The sequence below is a fragment of the Protopterus annectens genome, chromosome 9.part0, assembly GCF_019279795.1.
Source record: "Protopterus annectens isolate FY-2018-M chromosome 9.part0, PAN1.0, whole genome shotgun sequence".
NCBI lineage: Eukaryota > Metazoa > Chordata > Ceratodontiformes > Protopteridae > Protopterus > Protopterus annectens.
Genome location: NC_056743.1, coordinates 510,847,042 through 510,854,587, shown reverse-complemented (window position 1 = coordinate 510,854,587; position 7,546 = coordinate 510,847,042). Strand labels below are relative to the sequence as shown.

At 44.3% G+C, this 7,546-nt stretch overlaps 1 protein-coding gene across 2 annotated transcripts in view; it reads left to right on the top strand.

Moving 5' to 3' along the window:
• SNRNP27 (small nuclear ribonucleoprotein U4/U6.U5 subunit 27) overlaps positions 1–7,546 on the top strand; it is a 500,248-nt gene that overhangs the window by 67,158 nt on the left and 425,544 nt on the right. The window lies entirely within an intron of this gene.

Here is a 7,546-nt window from a genome sequence, read left to right as displayed (position 1 = left end):
AAGCTGAAGTATTTGGTTTTGGGTTTGATATGTTTGCAAAAAAATTGTCCTGAGCACTTGACACATTGTGAAGATTTTTTTGAATGAAATGTTTGTGGTTGGGCAGTGCATGCCAAGTGTAGGTAGTTTTAGCAAGAGTAGTTGTGTGGATGTTGGCTTCTACAGATGTGATGGAGCATTGAGCTGTGCTTGAAACTAAGGTATTCCTTTCACTATGGCAGTGGTGAACAAGATTTCCTCAGTTTCGATTTTAAAAATTGCTTGAAATACAGTGGAAGTACAGCAGTTTTTGATTTTTAGGTGAGCAAAGTAAGTTTATTAGCTGGTTTTATCGGAGACAAGTATGTGACCATCATGATCAAATCCTCTGCTCATTTTATGTAACTTTGAGTGCTGTGTTCTAGTGAGTTTTCCTCACTAAACTATGATAATTACAAAGACAATTGTAGCTGTTAGATACTTCGTATTTTTTCATTTGGGTAATAAAACAGTTCAGTATTACTTCGTGGTTATTGAATTTGTTAGGAATTTAGTTCTGTCCATTGTTCCCCTCTTTGTGGTGGGGTTTGGCACAGTGGCACGGCATATAGCTTTGTCATGTCACAGCAAGAGGTTCCCTGGCTCGATTCACAATTCTCAGCTGGCGTGCCTTATGTGGAGTCTGCACGTCCTCCCTGTGTTCGAGTGGATTTCCTCCTAATTTCAAAGACGTGCCATAGGTGGATTTGACACACTAAACTGGCCATAGGTATGTGGTGTGGAAGAACTACCGTGGCAGGCTTAGCCACCTGGTGGTGTAAACCTTGGTTCTAGATTGTCACTGAATTGTCACCCTGACCTGTGCAGAAATAGGAAAAGGGAGTTATGGATGCATGGTTTGGAGGATGGAATAGCAGGTGTGAGCATGTCTTGTTGTGGAGCATGGTTGAATTATACCCTGGCCATTTGTTCCTTGGGCTGCTGGTCTTCCTCTTGGTCCTGGTATGGTTGCCTAGGAGGGCACTGAGTATCATGAGGCTGGCTCGTCCTTTAACTGTTCAGCTGCCCTCTTCAGGTAAGTGAGTGCAAGTCTTGCCATCTTTGGGGAGGGATTGGAAGATGCTGCTTTGCTAAATTGTTAAGTTCCATCCTCTAGGAAGGGACTAGCTTTTCAAGCTGCTCTTTATTGAGGGATGGCTCCCAGAAAATTAGGCTGTTTTCCTCTCTTAAAGCAGCTAAGGACAAATTGGCTGGTCTTTCTTAGGGTTTTATTTAAAGCCTTTGTTTAAAAATGCTGAGTTTTCCCCTTTAGAAAGGATAAGATTTTCTTCTCTGTTCCCGATCATTGTCTGAGAAAATGAATTTGATTTGGGGCTCTCCAGTTCCTACTAAACTCTATAGACTTGACTACCTTTCATACTTCCTCACACAGGTTTTTAGTGTACTTGGATATCCAGGATGCCTACATACATATTCCCATTCATCCCCCTTAAAGATTTCTCATGTTTTTCTCTGGCTCCTGTCATTTTCAATTAAACGGCCTTGTGTAGTGTTCTAGCCTCTGGACTAGAATGAGTAGAAAGTCTCTTCCGGTGTGTCCATATCAAAGTTAAAAAACTTCTTGCAGAAATGTAGCTCTCAACGTGTACCAGGAACCAGACACTTACTTGAAAAAGGAAAGGTCAAGCTCTTGTATCCCTATAACTTGGGACCCCTTCAGAACCCTGATAACAAAGTTGTTTCCTTTTTATAGGCATTTTGTTTCCTCAGCTGGCCAAATGCTAACTGTTTAAAGTCCCAGGTAAAATAACTATTTTAATGCAATAAAAACGCATTTTGCAGTGGCCTTCTCATTTAAAAGGACAAAAGTGAAAAACTGCAGAAACAGTGAAAACACATTGACAGCAACCTCTCTTGATCACCACATTGCCACTGTGGTCAGTCCTATGTAGCACATCTAATTACAAAGGCTTTTGGATCTAGGAAGAAAGAGGACATTCTCTCCCACTACACTTCCCTCATTGGCAATTCGAGTGTAGTGTCCCAAAAATGTTGTTCCTGGTGCTGTGGTTGCGGTGAGCCTCAGTTGCCAAATTTTAGTTTTTCCAGTTGGACCGCCCAGCAACCACTCCATGTTACTTGTAAACATTTAGTAAAGAAGTTCGAACCACTTTTGGGGTGGGGTGACTGTTCCATCCCAAAACACAAACTTTTAGTAAACCATCTTAGTATCGTGAGTTAATACGTAACGTTTTAAATTCTTGAACTGGATTATTTTTAAAAGCAACCCTGATTTTTTGAAGGTAGGAGTGTACCCACTTTTTACCTACAAAACAGGAAATCAAATGTTTATTTGAACACCCTAAATAAACTTTCTATTTATGAGAAAGGGACAACATGTGGAATGTGTAATTAATGTGGCTTTATTTTGTGAGAGTAAGTGGGTGGAAGTTGGTTGCCTCCCAGTTGAAGTTTACCTTAAGGAGGGGAATTGTAGCACTACAGTAGGAGTTTACCTGGTGTATGCCAAGGGTGTAATTTATTACTGTGTTGGCAAGACCGAAAGATAGTATAGAAAGGTTCAGGATAGCCAAGGCCAACTAAAACAATGCTTTATACAAGCGTACCCTTATCTTCCCCAATTACATGTGCTTCAAACTTGCAGATGGATGAAAAAAAAAATAGGGGTGGTTGGTGGGAGGTCCAGTTGGAAAAATATGAACTTGTTTGGCAACTGAGGCTCAACGCAGCCACCACACCAGGGGGTAATGACAGATGTGAAGTTGTTCAATCTTGCTGTTTTACATGTGGGTACGGAGTGAGCCATCTGCTCAGTCTGCCGCTTTACTAGCCAACGATCCGAGCAGCTCTAGGCCAGGCCCCTATCCCATGATGCTCTGTTCTACCCCATATCTAGTTTGCTGCTGCAACTGATCGCAAGGTCGTCGGGAGAGCTTGGGCCACTAGAATTTCCTTAAGTTTTTGACAAACTTTATGCTATATTTCCTTAGACAACTGAAGTAGTTAGTTATATTTTCTAGTTCTTATAACTTTTAGGCGAGTTAGCCTTTAGAATCCTTTAAATTTAAGATTTCACGGTTACAGAGCAGTTGCTCTTAGGCCTTGGCCGTTATTTTTTTTTTAGTTACCCCCCCATCCTTTTATACGTTTGTTGTGTGTGGGCTCCAGAGCACCCCTGCATTACCAGGCTATAAATCGTACCACACTTTTCGGCCTTCTAACCTGGACCGGAACACCAAAGGTGGAGGTGTCCATATTCATTAAGGATATCCACACCTCCATGCTTGTTGCTAACTTGGGGCAAAACTGCAATCCAAAATGTAGCTTGCTACAGATCCCCCACCATGCCCCGGGATTCCCATTCTTTTCTTGATGTACTAGAAAATATTAGGGTTCAACCTAACACCCTAATATTAGGCGATTTTTAAACTACCCAACCATTAACTGAGAACTACTCGTGTACCAACATCTTCGCCCAGCGCTTTCTGGAATTCATAAATTAAATGCCCTGGATCAGCTTATCCACACCCACACCAGGGGCAACAGTATCCTAGACATATACATTACCAACATGAGTAACAGGTGTTCCACACTTTTTTTGAAGTCAACTTCTCTTTGGTCAGATCTGACCATAAGCTAATCACCCTAGATATCTACACACCACCCCCACTCCCCATTAAGGAAACCATGGTAAAAAATGTCTCCAAAGCAAACGTCATGCTTAAGACAGAAGTGGTGAATTTAATGACAACCATGCAGATGGACAAGTTATGACTGCTGAATCCTACACACATGCACTTATAAGAGTGCATGGATCATGCTATCCCAAACAGAACCAAGACTGTATCCTCCAAAAAAAAAAAAAAAAAAGGAAGCCAATTTGGTTGTCCCCTGCCATAATCTCTACAACACAAGGAAGTCATTGTAGCAAGAGTAAAATCCCATGAGTGGAGGAGTTCCATGGTCAGCCTCGGCAAGAAGCTGAGATCCCTTTTATAAGATCCTCCAAAGCTAGCTATGAAAAAGATTGCCACTGATTAAGGACAACTACAAAGCATTATATAGCTATGTCAAGAGTCTCAATGGCAACACCCAGTTCTGCAATGGAGTTACTGTACAATGGGACAAAAATTACAGAACCAACTGATGTTGCCAGCATCCTGGCAGGTTCAGTGCTAACTTTACCCCCCTCTCGCCCCCTAAAGGGCCCATATCTATACAGGAAGAATGCAGAGTCCCTGTAGTCACAACTTCACAGGTAAAAGCGGCACTCTCTAAAGCCAAATACACAACATCCCAGGCTGCGTTTTACAAGAGCCTCTGAATGAACTGGCTTCCCACCGAAGCACCATGTTCAATAATAGCCTCATGTCCGGCTTTGTGCCCACTGAATGGCACACAGCAACTGTTATCCCACTCCACGAAGGATGAGCCACCACTCGCCCAATTAGCTTGATGAGCTTGGTCTGCAAGGCCATGGAATGTATCCTGGAATTCATAATCAAAGACACTGGTAACCTCCAAACTCTTTACCCCACCCACTTCGTGTTTGTGAAAGGCAGATCTTGCCTCCTGAACCTGGTCTACTACTTTGAGGCAGTCACCAAAGCCGTAGACGAGGGTAAGGTGTTTCACGCAGCCTATCTTGACCTCATTAAGGCTTTGACACCATCCCCCTTTCTGGAATTTTAGCTAAACTCACTAAACTAGGTATAAATCCCTGAAGCGATGGGTTGCCAACTGGCTCACTGACAGAACCCACACTGTAAAAGTTGCAGATTCCATGTCTGACTTCAAACCAGTGATTCCATGTCTGACTTCAAACCAGTGATAAGTGGAGTACCCTAGGGTTCAGTCCTGGGACCTCTCCTGTTAGCCTGTACTTCAGAGAAGTAGATAACACAGAAAGGCCTCTGGCTAATGAATTTTGCAGATGACCACAAACTAGGAGCTATAGTAGAGTCCGCAAATGATGTAGACATCCTACAGAATGGCCTCACGGAAACAGATGCCTGGTGTCAGAGCTATGGCCTCAAGCTCAATTCCAAAAAGTGCATCATCATCCCCTTGGGTAATAGCTCTGTACCCATGAACTACCACATAGGCGGAAGCCTTCTTAACGCACTGTGATAGACTTTGGGACCGAGGTGGACAGTAGTCTCTCCTTTGATAATCACATTGCCACAGTAGTCAGGAAATTCTTCTATATGGCACAGCTCATCACAAAAGGGTTCTCCTCCAGGAAAAAGGTAATCGTTCCCCTCTACTTGACACTAAGACCCATTATAGAGTACAATGCCCTTTTGGGATGTACCTCACAAGATCTCTGCAGCAGCTGGAAGGCCACAAGTACCTCAGAGGATTACTGACCTCAAAGTAAAGCTGGAGTTTGAGACTATCGCCTACTCTGAGGTGATCTCTGCCTAACATATAAAGCTATGTCAAACCCAGAGCTGTTGGACATGCTACACCTGAAGAAATCCCAATCCCTCTGAGCTACATGCTCTAGGGGCCTAAACCTTGTCACCACAATAAATAGAACTTGCTGGAGGGAAAGATTCCTGTCCCAGAGACTTCCCATACTCGGGAACAAGCTACCCATCTGTGTGAAATGGCAAAATTGTGTGTGGCTGGGGAAATGGCAAAAGTGTGTCTGCCTCTCCAAAGCCAAATACACAGCATCAATGAGACCAGACTGTGTCCCAGGCTGCGTCCTGCACAAGCTCAAAGATGAACTAACCCCTCACCTAAACACACTGTTCAAACTCTGCCTCTCCACAGGATACGTACCCATAGAGTGGTGCACAACAGGTATCCCGCTCCACAAAGGTGGAGCCACAACTTACCCCAGGAACTGTCTCCCTGTAAGCCTGACTAGCTTGGCATACAAGGCTATGGAGCACAGTTTGCCTTTTAAGGGCATATCATGCCTCCTAAACCTGGTGGACGACTTTGAGACAGTTACCAAGGCTATAGATGAGGGAAAGGTGGTACACAGTCTAGCTAGACCTCGCTAAAGCCTTCAACACCATTCCCCATTCTGGTATTGTAGACAAGCTCACCAGCCTGAACATAAACCCTTACATCACAAGATTGGTTGCTAACTGGCTCACAGACAGTGCCCACATGGTGAGAGTTGCAGGAGCCAAGTCCACCTCTAAACCGGTTGCAAGTGGTGTTACCCAGCAGTCCTAGGACCCCTCCTGTTCAGTATATACTTTTCAGAGGTACAGGCAAGCACAGGAGGACTATGGCTGACTGTTTGCAGACTACTGCAAACTAAGGGCTATCATCGACTCTCCGGCTGAGACGCATCCTCCTGGTGTCAGTTATGGCTTCAAGCTAAATGCCAAAAATTGCATAGTCATCCCCTTTGGAAAAAACAAAGTACCCACAAACTACCACATAGGTGTCTGATCCCTAAATACGGAAGACTTGAGGGATATGGGGGACCCGAGTAGATAGTAATCTAATCTTTGATCACATTGCCAAAGTGGTTAGAAAATCCTTCTACGTGGCCCACCTAGAGGTCATTGTGCCCCTCTCTTCATCACTCATTAGACCCATCATAAAGTACAACGCCCCATTTGGGATGTACCTTACAAGATACCTGTAACAGCTGGAAAGACCACAGAAGTACCTCCAAGATGATCACTGGCCTCAAACAAATGCCCTATGCAGCTCAACTTAAACCAGCTGTACTTGGTTGCATACAGGCTACTCAGAGGTGATCTCTGCCTGATGTACAAGGCCATGTCCAACCCAGAATTCATGGACATGCTCCACGTAAAGAAAACCTTCTCCTTGAGCCACACGCTCTAGGGATCTAAACCTTACCACAATAAATAGGACGTGCTGGAGGGGTTAGATCACTGTCCCAGAGACTTCAGTGATTTGAACAAGATCCCAGTCTACATTGGACAGAGCTCCTCGCCAACACTTCAAAAGAAACGTTTGAGTGGAATGGAAAAAAGTTTACCCCGGAGATCACTTCAAGTGGCTCTGCTGGACAGAGGCACAGGGAACTAATCCTGGGGGGGGGGGGGCAACTCATTCTGGCTAGGAAAAATACCTTTTGGGCAGATAGCCTAGTACGTGTGTGTGTGTGTGTGTGTGTGTGTGTGTGTGTGTGTGTGTGTGTGTGTGGTATCTTCTTCTGGATGTTCCCATTAGGGGTCGCCACAGCAGATCACCTGTTTCCATTTTTTATTGTCCTCTGCATCCTGCTCTCACACCAACCACCTGCATGTCCTCTCTCATCACATCCATAAACCTTATCTTAGGCCTTCCTCTTTTCCTGTTACCTGGTATCTTCATCTTAGCATCTTTTTCCCAATATACTCAGCATCCCTCCTCAGCACATGTCCAAACCAACGTAATCTTGCGCCTCTGGCTTCATCTCCATACCTTCCAACCTGGGCTGACCCTGTAATATACTTATTCCTAATCCTGTCCACCCTTGTCACACCCACTGCAAATCACTCCTGACACTCTTCTCCATCCAGTCCATCCTGCCTGAACTCTTTCTCTCTTCCACACTCTCCAT